Raw genomic sequence first — 15,093 nt, 5'->3', positions numbered from 1 at the left:
ATTTTTTTTCCCTTCCTTATTGTAACTGCTGTGATTATTTGAAACTGGTTCATGTGCTTTTTCTGGTTACTCTTTCGGAGGAAATGACCTGTACCTTGGTGGGACCAGGGCATCCCTCTGCCTGTGTGGGTGGGGTGGGAAAACAGGAGGGGAGGATGTGGAGATTAGAAATCTTACGTATAGAATGTAAAGACAAAGGTGCAAGTAATAATCCCTCCCTATGTTGGAAATAAAATTGCGTTCTGCTGGAAGACAATGGTCCTGCAAGCCAGCCATTGTTTTGAGGAGAGATTTTTAAAATTCCTTAATTTCCCCCTAAAATATACAAAGGAAAAAACCTTGCTTTCTCAACTAGGGGTGAGAAAGCCTGGTGGCCAGGCTTGTCGCTTTGCCAAATAACACTGGGTAGTAAAGAAATTTCTCACCCCGTCCCAGCCCCGAGGAGCTACGGGGAGAAGAAAAGTGGTCAGGACAGAAAACAGAGATGGGGAGAGGTGAGAAGCAGGCTCCTGGGCCTGTCCCCCTCAGCACTGAAATTTCTGAAGCAGGATGTGCATTAAAACCAGCAGAGAAGTTTCTGGGAGTCTGAAGTCTGGGGTCTTGCCCCTACTTCTTGAGTGCAGCCTGGGAAAATTGTAGTCTCTTTAGAGAGGCCCTCAGTGCATCAGACCCTGGAAAAACGTGGGGGTCTGCAGGCATAGGATCGGAAACGGTTGTGGGAGACTTCTGGGGAAATAGAGTTCCCAGTGACCTGAGGTGCTGAGGGTGGAGTGCCCAGAGCCTGGACAATCTCGTGGACCTGGACTGCAGTGTGGGTCACAGAAGGTGGTCGGAGAAGGGGGAGCCACCGTCCTTTCTCCACATGTGCAAACGTCACCCAGGCCTAGCCAGCCAGGGAGGGGCTGGATGGCTGAGGAATCTGAGATCAGGCATCATCTGGAGCAGCCCCGTCCAACAGAACATTCCTTGATGATGTCAACGTTCTAAATATGCAATATGGTAGCCCCAAATCACGTGTGGCTATTGAACACCTGCAGTGTGGCCAGTGGCAGTGAGGAATTGGATTTTCCTTTTCAATTGTAACCATTTTTATTGTAAAAAATAATATAAAAACACTAAAATAGAATTTAAAGTAGAAAAATACTATTTAAAGTAATAGAAAATATATATTTAAAATAATACGACAACATTAAAAGGGAATTTAAAATTTTAAATTCTCCCTCATAATCCTTACACCTCAACATAAAGTTATCTGAGTATTCTCTTTGAGTCTTTATTCTCTTGTATATCTATTTTTACATTTTTTAACTCATAGAACACACACAAGATGAAAATGAACTTTTAATTATTTCACCTCTAAAGATATCTAGGAAGAAAGCTAAATTATTTCTGAGTAAAGGGGAGTGAAAATAAACTTTTGGTTAGTATTTTTTTGAGAATTATTTTAAGGAGTCAAAAAGGAAGTCAAATAGGACAGGTGTGTGGGGAATTGAACTTGAAGTGTTAATTAACATTTAAAATTAAATAGGCTCTGGTGGCTACAGGAATGGAAAGTTCATATTCTAAAGGGATTGTCTAATGTACTGGATTGAACTGTTTTAAAATAGACAGGATGAAAAGTTAATGTTTGCCCTCCAACATGTAAGGATTGTGAAGAAGAATGAGTTCGTTATACTTCACATTGGGAAACTCCCTCTTCTCTGTATTTCCAGCGATTGTGAGAGAAATTTGTGACCCCTTGTACGTTATTGCTAACGAATATGTGGTTATTGTTGAAAATTCTGGAAAATACAGATGAGCTAAAAGGAAAATTAACAAACATCTCTAGTCCCAGCACTTCCCCTTTCGTTTCAATAAATATCCGTGCCGTCACACGGGAGTGTAGGTGTATCTGTGTGCGTTCAGGGTTATTTCTGAGGTGAAATTTGCGTGTTCTGTTGTTTTAGGATTTGCTAGTCCCTCTGAATTACACCGTGAATACCTGCCAAATCAAAGCATCGGGCTGTCCTTGGTGTTTCCGGGTCACGAACAATGCTTTGATAAATGTCCTGATGCTAATTTTTTTACCCAACCACAACTCTTGTCTTGACTACTCCCCACCTCCAACCCTGGCCCCCCAACTTCTGTGAAATCTACTCTGGGTGCATTCCATGTCCCATTCCCTTCAACCCACCCATCTACCCTGCTCTTTCTCACCCCCGGGGGCCCCACCTTGCCACCCAGGGAAGGACTTAGAGGAAGATAGTTTACCTCACGTCGGTCCAGTTGAGTGTTTCCAGAGTTAAGCCACTGGGAGAAGGTAGGTCCTCTCTCCTGGTCGGGTGTGGGGTTCTCCACTTGTCTCCACTTACGATTTAGAGGCAGAGAGGCCACCCGGTTGTTTCCTGTTTATGGAAATCTCATCTTTCCTCACCTGTCCTTCCTGTCCCTCCTTCCTGTCTCTGCCTTCATGTGGCCCCGCAGTTTCCTGCTCTGCGTCCCTCCATGGAGGCTTCTCTGAGCTCACAGTGGCGATGTCTGAGAGGATCCGACCAGCGGGGGTCATTTTGTATTCCATTTACTCAGCTAGAAATGAGTTACAAAACCCCACTTCCAACCGGACGAATTCCCACAGTTTGGGACTATTTGTCCAGCCTGACTCCGTTCTCTCGGTGGCAAACCATTACTCCGAGGTCACTTGTCCCGGTGACAGATTCCTTGAATTACTAAACAATGACAAGAGTACAAGGAATAGGAAAGAGTCATTCATTGCTGATAACTGTCTTCACATTGTCTGAATCATCTGTCCCTATTTGTATGGCAGGGTGAATAAGCAGTTACTGTAAAGAATCGCTGTAAAAACTATTTTATTCATGTTACTTTGAAAAGGCAATACATGCACAAGGCATGAAATTCAAACAGCTCAAAAAGACGAAGAGTGAAAAATAGTTCTCCACGGCCTGGAACAAAGGAAGGCCTTAAATATGTATGTGTGTATGTCTGTGTACATGCATGTATGCGTGTGTGCACGTTTGTGTGTGCACACACATGTGTATATACACACATGTGTGTGGCAAGATTCAAACCCAGGTTCTTGGTTTCCTGAGCTCCCACCCTGTCATTTCCCCCTCCTAGTGACTCAGTCCGTTCTGGACAGCAAGACTCAGTTTGACCCAGATCTTACCTTTTTGTGAGTTGGGGGAAGAACTGTGCAGAGAGGAGACATTTCCAGATCTTCCCGTGCCTGTCCCTTCCTCTCCAGCTTGGGAAGATGTTCACCCTCTCTGCATCTTCTTCATCAAATGAGTCATTGGTATAATATTGATAATGTGGATACTCTTACAAGTTTCTTTGAGGTTTTATAGCAAAGTAAGTTTAAGTTGCATGAATGTGTGAGGGAAAACAAGGCAACGCGTATACTGAGGACTCAGGTGGAAACTACCCGTGACTCAGGGACACTACTGATTAGGTCAGGCAAGTCATGGTGTATTAGATGGCCCCAAATCAAGTAAATGGTGAAAATATAATAAACTGCAATTGTGAAATGCAGCAGGACTGCTCTGTGATTTTAGAATAGTTTTTATTCTCTTCCTTTTGAAAAAAAAAAAAGACAGGAAGTAAGTGATCAGGAAATGCAGGAACAATAGCCTTTTCCTGGAAGAGTGGCTCCGAAGAGATGACTAAACGTTCAGAAGCGCGGGGCTGAAATGGCAGGGCCAGAGCGAGGGCCACAGCGGGTGGCTTATGAGAGGTGGACAAAGCTGAAGGTTTAGCTCAAGTGTATTATTTATTACTCCCTATCTGGTGGAAAAAAAGAGAGATTATGTCAAGGTTACATTGAACCTGGAGACCATCAAGTGATTAATTGGCAAAAACTACCACCTGCCCGAAAGCCTTTAAAAAGCTCTATCAGCCAGTAGGGGCTGCCTTCATTTGCTTTGATAAAGGAAACATCCTACAGGCTTTTGAAAGCTTAAACACAGCGACACCACCACCAGACAGGGACTGTGTGTTGGCCTGTTGGTTCCCAGTCTTTTAATCCACTGAATTCTGTGTTTGTGTTTTGAAAACCTCTGTATGCCAAACAGCATTGATTAAGTGCAATTGTTTTCTTTCTTTAAGAATAATTAATCACAATTTGCAGAAAAATAAAACTACTCCTCTGAATGTCTTATCAACGTGAACTGATCAGTGTTACCACACTGAATTAACGTAATTATGGCCATGAATGGAGGAGATACGCGTTGCTTTAGCTATTCCAAGCAGCCATATTACCGGGGAGCACATGATTTCTCCCAGGCTTTGTGGGATGTTGAAAAGCCCTTCTAATATCTCCCCAGACTCTTCTGGGGACCAGGAGCTTCAACATCTGTTTTGTAGGGGGGCCCTAGGAAAGGAGGAAGTCCCTTTCCAATAGAGCATCAGAGCCAAGTAAAATTAATACATTAATTTATTTGAAAAATATTTAAAAATGAGAAAGAAAAAATTATTCCTAATCTTGACACTTAGACAAATACAAGAAGAGTGTCCCCGTTGGTCCTTCTTATGCCATGCTCCAGAGGTAACTGCTATTAAAAAAAGTGGTATGTATTTCTCCCATTTCTTTTTGTAACTGTGCAATTATATTTATACCTGCTTTTTCAAACAAAATGGGATGAGATTTGCTACTTTTTCACCTAGGTTTTCCATGTAAACTTAGGGTTCTTCCTTTCTAAAAATGGCTACCATGGGGCTGGGTGCGGTGGCTCATGCCTATAATCCCAGAACTTTGAGAGGCCCATGTAGGAAGGTCACTTGAGCCCAGGAGTTTGAGACCAGCCTGGGCAACATAGAGAGAAACCTATCTCTACAAAAAAATAAGAAAACTTAGCCAGGCATGACAGCACATGCTGTAGTCCTAGCTATTCAAGAGCTGAGGCAGGAGGATCTCTTGAGCCCAGGAGTTCCAGGCTACAGTGAGCTATGATCTTGCCACTGAGCTCCAGCCTGGGCAATAGAGCAAGACTCTGTTTCAAAAAAAAAAAAAAAATTGGTTACAATGAGATATATTAATACACAAATGTAAAATAGCATGATCACTTTGGAAAACATTGGCAGTTGGCTATAAAGTTAAACACACACTTAACATATGACCCACCAATCCCACCCCTAGCTATTTATCCCAGAGAAATGAGAACATGTCCACACAAAGTCTTGTATGTGAATATTCATAGCAGTCTTACCCATAGTGGCCCCCAAAATGAAAATAATTCAAATGTCCATCAACTGGTGAATGGAAAAACAAATTTGGTCTATCCATACTGTGGCATATTGCTCAGCAATAAAAAGGAGCAAAGCATAAATACACACAGTGACACCAATGACTCAAAAGCTATGTGCTAAGCGATGGAACTCAAACACAAAAGTTGACATACTATGAACCCATCTACACGATGTTCTAGAAAAGTTAAAACTACAAGAAGATCAGTGGTTCTCTGAGAACAGAGGAGGAAATATCTCACAAAAGGGCATGAGGAAACTTTTTAGGGTGATAGAAAAATTCTTGATTATGCTGGTGATTACACCACCACATACAATTACCAAAATTCATCAAATTGTGAATATGTAAATGATGCCTCAATGAAACTGAAAATGAAAAACATTAAAAGTGTTTACAAAACAGTTGACTTTTTAGCAAAGTTTATTTTATACTATTAATACTTATTTTTCTGAGCACTTTACAAGTAATAACTCACAGGGACCCGTGAAGTAACCATTTTTATCAGTCCCATTTTACTGAGGGCTTGAGAGGTTTTCCGCTTCTCATCTACAGTCTCTCTCTGATGATTTATGCTTAGGTAGTTACAGAAACTTGCAGAATGAATAAGGGTGTAAGAGAAAGAAGAAATTTTATGTTTTAATAGGCGAGATTGTTGGGGGTCTTGGCTAACCTGGAGACGGGGGTAGGGCAGGAAGGAATTCAGTGCAAAATATCAACTGAGGATTCGATTTTCACCATTGGCTTTTTGAGGTCTCAGTTAATTGAATCTTTTTGCCAAGATGATAAAATGCTCTCCCTTTCTGCATTTGGGATAAGTTGATATGAATTAATCAGACTCCGCAAAGCGCGTTGAGGAGTGTACGACCTGCATCCCTACCGAGGTATGCGTGGGAGCAGGTTCGCCAGATGTGAGAGTCAAATTAGTGGTGTTGCTCACCGCAGCTGGGGTGAAGGTTTATCTGGAAGAGAGTCTGAATCTGTTGGCTAAAACAAGAATTTAGGTTTGATCCATAGTTCCATATTCTGTGTCTTCCAATAATTAAGAGTTGGCTTTATACCAATAATGTAGTAGCCTCTGAATTATTATGTGGGAGTTTGGGCAAATAACATTTTGATGCTTAATATTACCTAGAGATAACTATTGGGCCGCTAAAGCTAGCCAGGAAATCTCATGAAAGGGGTTCTTTGTTGATACATTGGCTCCTATTTGATTGTATTTGATGCAGGGATCCAATGAAAATAATAATTTTTACTTTTCTGGTTTATTTGTGGGTTGGATCCAGAAGCCAAAGAACTCAGTACTGAAAAAGGACCAGGAGAAAAATGAATTAATGAAGACTCCCACCCCAAGGTCTGAGTGAGGAATGTTAGTGACCATCTGTGGCTTGGCCTGTCCAGCGTCCTTCTCCCACATACAGGATCTGTCTCTTTCTTTTGGAGAATCACGTCTGTCCTACACTGGTCACATGGTTTGCATAGAGATGGCACTGCCTCTTGGCTTTAGTGAGGACTCGGGTCCAACCAATGAGAGCACCGCATCCTCTGGCCACAGCAATGTGGGCCCTTGACCAATGCCAGATCAAACAGAGACAATCCTGGTCTTGCTCACATTCTTGAGAGAGAGATCATTTCTTTCTGTTGGGATTGCTAAGCTAGCAAAATGTATGTCTAGAGCTGCTAGAGGTCATCCTGCCACCACGGAAGGAGAGCCTGCCAGAAAACAAAGAAAACATAAAGGAAAGAGCCAGGAGATTGATACTAATTCCTGACAACACCATATGAGTAGCTTAATCCATATGTACCTGAAGCTGGCTTGGAGGTTTGTTATAGGAACAAATAAACTTATTTTCTTTTTGTTCAAGTCAGTTTGAGCTACTTTTTTTTTTAATCTCCAATAATTTAAAATCTAAGTATTCTATGCCCAGAAAAGAAGAATCTATCAATATACAAATTTATAGCCCAGAGAAATAAAATGTTACAATATTCTGTTAATTTTCACAGTGTTGAAGAAAGAAAAATAGCTCAGTGATAAGACTGTTTCCCTATTGGCTGGTCTCCAAAATATGTCAGGATGAGAAATCATATTATTCTTTCTCTTCCCTCCCAAATGTGTTTCTGACAACCACATGGTGTTCAGATAGCCAGCGTTGCTGTGCAAATCCCCGTCTGTCCAACGTTATCGTGTTCAGTTGTATCTCTGTTTTGCAAAGACTAGGTGCCCCTTCTCCTTCTTTTGTCTTCACGTAACACATCCCATTTCTTATCTGGAGCTCTGTGGATGCTGAATTTCTCTTTTCAGAAACTAACACATGAATCGCACTGACTTTGCAGACTGTCCTTCCCCTCCAGGGATCCTCCAGGTCCCAAGGGAAAGAGAGAACGTGGAAGGTTTAGGTAGATGTGTAGTGGTAACCTACAGAGAGAGAAACGAGACTACTGAGATCACAAATAGCAAAGGGAGGTTGACTTTAGCCCTATGTTAGAGGGGCAGAGCTAGTGCCCCCTGTCAGTCACTAGGAGCCATATCTTAGACCTTGATATGGGATTGTAAAACATAGTTGGCCTAATGCCAGGAGGGCATTGAAATTGGAATTCCCCAACTCCAGATGTCTAGCCTTACACTGTAGGAAAACCATGCTTCAGTGACGTAAATTTATTTCATTTTTTGCAGCAGTTTGCAATAAATAGAGGAGACTCAGCACTGGTGTAAGCATTCCTAGATTAGGGATCAAAAACTCGAATGTGTGCAGGGGCCAGGCAGCTGGTACAGTTGGGTGAAGTTGCCTGGGCGGGGCCTCAGCCCCCACGTGCTCCCAGGGAGCTGTCACTGATCAGCCCCAGCCCAGGTACACATGCTGGGGTCCTGTGCTGCCAGATCTGCAATGCTTCGCAGGAAGCAAAGCCCAGAAGTCATCAGTTTGCAACCTCTAACTTGATGTAGCATCAGGGACTGTGCCGGGTGGCTGGATTTGGGGTTGTGTTTAGACCTAATTTCGTTCACTTTGAACAGAACCCAAAGTGTGACGGTTTAGAGCACAGACTCTGGTGTTGGGCCAACCTGGATTTGAGTGCTGGCTTTGCCACTTACTCATGTCACGACTTTGGCTAAGAAACTTCATGTTTCTGAGTTGCAGTTTCCATACCTGCCTTATAGGTGGGAGGGGTAGAGTTTTAGGCAAAATGACATAGTGTTCTCAAAGTTGTTACACAGTGGCCGTGTGCAAGTATAAAGCTTTAAAAAAAATGCTGGTAATTCTGTGAATAGAACGGACAGAAATTCATGTAAGGTATTGTTTTCGTATTCTGCAGCAACATAAAGTCAAAGAGACAATGCAGGGTAGTGGTTACGAGCACAAAGCCTGCTCCCTTTCTAGCTGTGAGCTTTTGGCCTGGGTTTTCTCATCTGTAAAGTGAGTATCTAAGGGTGTCTATCCCAAAGGATTCTGAGGAGGATTAAATAAGATAACACATATAACCGAGTTAGCATTCTCATAACATTTAGAACAGAGCCTGGCACACAATAAGGACTATGGGGGTGAAAGGCTGTAATACTATTATTGCAATAAAGTTTTAACAGCTCTTACCACTTTATCACTTGAGTAAGACTGTATCCATGCCCTGGAACTTGTGGTTTCTATTATCCTAACTTTAATAATGCCTGATGTAATTATATTTTACCTTAGAAAGTTGGAAAAGTTTACCTGCTATGATCAGGGCCACTTCAAATGCACAGTGAAAGGTATAAAAAAGAGCTAAAAAAAAAAAAAAAGATTGCAATTATGTAAAGTTCTTCAAAAACAGGTTTCACAAAACTGACCTAGAAGAGAGTGGGGTGTATTAGAGAGAGAGAGAGAGAAAAAAAAAACACCAAAACAACAAATTATTGAAAGCCTGTTTTGTGCAACGCGCGTTGCTAGGCCCAGAAACGAAGCTAAAGCAATAAATGCGAAGGCAAACCCTGTACTTCAAGCCAAAGTTCATATTCACACATGCTGGCTTAAGGTTGGCGTGCGGGCGCTTCCTGAGACCTTTTTCTGCTCCCAGAAGTTACCAGGTAGCGCTGGGTGTAGGAGGGATACGGATCATGTTGAGTTCAAGGGTGATGCAGGCGCGAGTGGAGCCCCCAGGGCGGCCCAGGTGGGATGCAGGTGCCGAGCGCAGCCCGGATGGCCGGGAGGGGCTGGGGACGCGGGAGGGCGGTGTGGGGCCTGCCCACTGGCTGGGTTCTTCTTCCTAAACCAACTGAGTGAGTCTCCGGAATTATTCAATCTCACTTTCGCGGGTGTTTGAAAGAAGGCGAGACTGACATCCTCTGCCCGGGTTGGAAGTCCGTGTAGACGCGTAGCTCCCTGAGGAGCGCGGTCAAAGGGCGCTGATGGAGGCCAAGCGAACAGGTGACCCTGGGGAGGAGAGGTGGGGGGCGGGGACCCACGCTGGGCCCGGGTGCAGGCGCCGGCCTGGGACCACCAGGGATTCCTTGTGCAGGAGCCACCCGGGTCCCCCCGCCGCACGGCCTAGTCGGGCCCCTACGAGGTCACAGCAGCACGGATAGCCCATGGAAGGGGACCGCCACCTGGCCGTGCGCAGGCAGGGATGCCCAGGATGCCCGCCGCGCCCCCAGGCGCCCCACCTCGGAACCCAGGGCCGCTCTGGGGAGCCTGCTCCGGGAAGGAGGGGAGTAACTGCAGTCAGACTTTTACTAACCAGAAAGTGATGGCAAGTTCGGAGTCAGACTGAGAGGTGATTGAGAGAGGCATTTTCCAGCTGGAAAGGTGGAGGGTGGTTGTCAACAGAGCAGTTGGTAGCAGTCATTTGAAAAAGTACAAACATTTCATGTATATGCGCCTCTGATGCGTTGAGTTTCTCCGTTCAACGGTTCCCCACGTGCGAGGCGTGAAATCTAAGGGCTGCCTTGGCGACTCACTTAGCCAGGGTGGGTTCAACTGTGGGGTTACTTCAGCTGAGTAGCATCAGTTAACCGCCCTGAGACCCCGTTTCTTCCTCTTTAAAGTGAGGAAGACAGTAACCCCTTAGCTACTTCCCAGGGTTCTTTTTAGGGGCAAGTGAGATAATTTCCATGAGTGAAAGATCTTTGTGAATGATCAAGTATGGTATAAACATTAGCTATTATTAAATGAATTTCAAATTTCATTCCTTTACCGGCTGTCTGATTCATCTCATAGTTTAGGGTATAACTGCTCAAAATGGAAAGTTGAATAATTACTTAGCTCAATCTGGTGAATATTTATTGAATGACTCCTATTGTAAGGAGTTGTCTATATGATTTCATCAGTGTGGACAGCTGGTCTGAATAACATGAGCCTCCTACATCATTGTATCAATAGCTTTGGGAAGTTTGGGGATATATTATTGACATATCTCCAGTTGTTCACTTCATTTTCTCTGTGACTGCCTCTCAACCTTCCATTTTTTATTCTAAAAAACACATCTGTGTTATGATGAATTGGCTTTGTTTCCATGTTATTTCCTACACCTAATTCATTATTATTTAGAACTGTAATTAAACAATATTAAGTGGTTTAATAGGGTGTTTCATAGTTCAAGCTAAGACTTTATTCAGCAGGGAAAATCTGATTTTATTATTTACTAATAGTTAAGTTCAGTATATTAAATATGTACATAAACTTGAGAACACTAAAGAGAGAAAAATACCTCCCCACACAACTACGTTGGAGGAGGAAAAAGTCCAAAGATGTATTTCCCAAAAAACAGAGTACACTTTAACTAGAATAATTTATAGATTTAAAGAACTGACCCTATAGCTTGCGTCCTACATAATCGATTACAATAAAATCCAAGGAACCATTTTTTCCCTTACTGAAAGTCTAATTGCATGCATGGTCTCTGCATAGTTGTAAAAGTGTATTTATATACTGCCTGATATTACTTGAATTTATTGCCTGTGTATTATTCTAACTAGAAAGACAGTTGTAGAGGGGTGATGTTGTGAGACTCATTCTTATACTCCTACACTCAGTACCTTTCATGGAACTGAGCCCAAAGCAGTTCATGAGATATACTTTGGACTCCATTATTGTCCTGATGCTTTTGTTGTAATGTAATTTGTTGCGTTTGGACCAGATACTGCTATCCCTAAGTTAGCTAAATATTCCACTGTCGAGTTGTACTTTTTGTAAATTTAAACTTCTTATAAATTACCCTGGGCTGCCAGGCTTCTGTAACAATTTCCAGGGGGTTATCACTTGCCTTCTTTAATCTGTACAAGATTCAAAGCACAAAGTCTCTTACAGATAGCTCAGTATGGCGCTCACTGTGAGTGACTTTGAAGAAATAAAGATGGACAAATGCCTTGCCATTATGCCCGGCCAATGTATCTACTGTCATTTGCTTCGGGTTTTTGTTTGAGGGGTTCTAGGAAGCCGTTTCCTCCAAGGGAGCCATCTTTGATGATATTTAGCCTCCAGTTTCAGTGTATGGAAGGGGAATAAAGTCAGAATGATGCTTCTTTCATCACTGATCACTTTGGTAACATCAAAGGATGAAGGGAAGTGTTTTTTCCTGGGCCTCTCACCTTCTTTTGTCCCTTCCTCTTCACTCTCCATAAAGCTTATCTTGGAAGCCAGGCCCCATCTGCCATGTCATAGTAAGGTGTGTGTAATGCATGCTCTGATAGTTTTGTGTTTATAACACAAATATACGGGGTTGTCATTGAAGCAGGAATTGTTTGCTATTAGGAGGCGCATCCTGAATGGGGATTACCGAGGCTGGCCTGTGGTCAAATGGTCTTCCTGACATAACTTTTCTCTGTCCCCTTAATATCTGTACTTTTATTTATGAGATCGCCACTTTTTTGGGGGAGGAGGTTGCTGTTGTTCATTTTCTTTTCTAATCTCAACCTATCTGTAAATTTGTGTTTCATTCTGAGAAAAATCTCTTCTAATTTCAAGGGGGGTAGAGATGAAAACACAATGAAATGGAAAGCTGTTCAGATAACCCAGAAAGATTTTAAGACCCCTTTGTTATAACAATCCTTTTATGTTTGAAATATTTATTGGGCCTCTTCCTGGTCACGATCGGAAGGGAAACCTGAATTGGTGCCCTCTGAGCTGCTCGGGGGGACAGAAGAGCTCATGTTTACGAGTCAAGATGGTGCTTGATCTCGGAACGACAGGAAATGATTTTGCAAATCCAGATAAACTATTTTATCCTAGAAAGCATATGTGCCAACGACAGTTTGAAGTAAACACATAAGAATCCCTGTGTAGTACCCCGTGGGTGGAGTGTAGGGAGGAGCTAATGCTTCTGCAGATTGAAAACAATCTGGTCAAATAGTTGCCTCTGTGTGATTTGCTTTTCCTGTGTGTTCTCTCACAGGTGTAAGCTTTTACATTCCCATATGGAGCAGTGCTTAGTGAAATGGTGGGATCTGGTCAAATGGATGAATGAATGTGGAGTTTGTATCCCCATGCCAAAAGCTGTGATTGGTTTCAAGTGGATCATGATAGATTTAATCTCCTCTTTTGATACTAGTTTTATGCTAGTTTGGTACTAGTTTCCTTCTAGACAGGTTGGAGCTGGTGACTTAGTTCTCTTCCTCCATCCAAAATTATTTTAAAATTATTTAAAGTTTATATAGATGACTGTTGTGGGATAAGATTATTTTAACATTTATGTAGATGAATACTGTGAGAAGTTGCCAAGAAAGTTTTGAAAAAGGATCAGAGAGAGGGACTTGTCCCACCAGATTTTAAAATTTGTTGTAAAGCTAATGATAAAACATTATGGTATTCATATATAGATCAATGGAACACAATACAGTCTGGAACAGATCCAGGTATATATGCTAACTTTATGCTAAAAGGGGCATTATTGATCAAAAAATTATATAATAAATGGTGTCAGGACTTTTCAACTGGATCAGCTAACAGCTAGCCTTTAGCGAGCACTTACTGTATGGATGGTAGTAGTCTAAGAGCTTTTAATGTATTAACTCAATCCTCACAACAACTGTTTGAGATAGATACTATTATTATCCCTATTTGCAGATGAAAACACTGAAACACAGGGAGGTTGAGTAACTAGTCCAAAGTCACACAGCTAATAAGCGGTAGAACTAGGAATTTGAACCCAGACAATGAAATTAGATCTTTAGCTGGTTTACACAAACTTAAATTCCAGAGGGATTAAAAATCTGCATGTATAAAGTGACATCTTTTAACATCATTACCCTATTAGAAGATACTCCAGAGGAACATTTATGGAATCCTGAAATTAGACAGACTTTCTTAAGCAAGACAAATATCCCAGAATAAATGAAGAAAAAATATTGATCTGACAACATAAAAATTTAAAACCTCTGTTGAAAAGATACTGTAAAAAAAAAAGTCAAAAGTCCAATGGTTAACCAAGAAGAAATATATTTGCAACCTACTTGATAGAAGAAGGGTTTGTATATGTAATCTACAAAGAACTTTTATAAAATGAAGTAAAAAAAGCAATTCAATGGAAAAATGGGCAATAGATATGAACTGGGAGTTCACAGAAGATAAAATGCAAATGATCAAGAAACATGTCACAGTGGCAATGTGTACAGTGCTAATACCCTTTTAGAGAAACTTGCAATTTTTCTATTCAGTTTCACTTTGGTCAGGAAACTAAGGTTTCCCTCTAAGTACCCACCCCCTAGCCCAGCACTCCCAACTCTCTGACCCCAGCCCACCTACCACTCCCATCACCTTTAGACATGTAGAAGTTCTTATCCTTTACTCAGAGGGTCTGACAAATGCCCAGAGCTGTTAGTGGAGGGCTGTAATTGGCTGGGGAGGGAGATGTTGAAAGTTTATACCTGAAAGACCTCAAAAAGTGGTGGACTAGAGGGGGCCAGCTAGCTCACAACTCACCACTCCAGGGAAGGAGGGAAAGAATGCAGACAGCTGCCTTGGTGTGGACCGCTTACTCTGGAAGCAGCATTGCTAATTCACAGAGAACCAATGTGGGACGCTCGGTGCAGGGGAGGTGGCAGTGGGGTGGGAGAAGGTGATGGGAGATACATATACGAAGATTAGGAAAGCAAGGAGAACAATATAGAATAGAGTGCGGGAGAGCCGTGCTCAAAAACAATGCAGGAAATGAATGAAAAATTCACTGAAGAAATAGAATTATTAAATAAAAATAAAACAGAACTTCTAGAAATGAAAAATTCATTCAAAGAACTACAAAACACAGTGGAAAGCCTTAAGAACAGGTTAGATCAGGCAGAAGAAAGAATCTCAGAGCCTGATGACAACACCTTTGAATTAAAAAATCAGTCACAGAGTTAGAGCAGAGAAATAAAAGGAATGAGCAAAGCCTATATGAAATATTGGATTATGTAAAAAGGCCTAACATAAGAATTATAGGCATCTCAGAGGCGAAGAAGAAAAAACACAAGGGTTGGATAATTCATTTGAGGGAATCATTGAGGAAAATTTCCCTGGCCTTTCTGGAAATTTAGATATCCAGATATAAGAAGCTGAAAGGACTCCTGGGAGATTCATCACAAAGTGGCAAACACCACAACACAGTCACCAGACTGGCCAAAATAAACACGAAACAGTTGCTCCTATGAGCCGGTGTGGTGAAAGCAGCAGGTAACTTACAAAGGAAAACCTGTCAGACTAACTGTAGACTTCTCAACTGAGACCTGACAAGTCAGAAGGGATTGGGGTCTCACTCTCAGTCATCTCAAACAGAATAATGTCCAGCCTAGAATTCTGTATCGCGCAAAACTAAGTTTCATATATCAGGAGGAAATAACATCTTTCTCACACAAGCAAACACTGAGGGAATTTGTCAAGATAAGACCTGCCCTGCAGGAAGTACTCATAGCTGCA

General features: G+C 42.1%; 1 protein-coding gene across 1 annotated transcript in view; it reads left to right on the top strand.

Moving 5' to 3' along the window:
• Positions 1 to 2,236: 2,236 nt before the first annotated feature.
• Positions 2,237 to 15,093, top strand: part of KDR (kinase insert domain receptor) — a 71,149-nt gene continuing 58,292 nt past the window's right edge. The window contains exon 1 of the mRNA XM_045533044.1: positions 2,237 to 2,299. The gene's annotated coding sequence lies outside the window, so the exon portion shown is untranslated. The remainder of the gene's footprint in view (positions 2,300 to 15,093) is intronic.

Source organism: Lemur catta, chromosome 19 (genome assembly GCF_020740605.2).
Source record: "Lemur catta isolate mLemCat1 chromosome 19, mLemCat1.pri, whole genome shotgun sequence".
Lineage (NCBI taxonomy): Eukaryota > Metazoa > Chordata > Mammalia > Primates > Lemuridae > Lemur > Lemur catta.
Note: the sequence above shows the minus strand (reverse complement) of the source record. Positions and strands in the feature narration are given on the sequence as shown.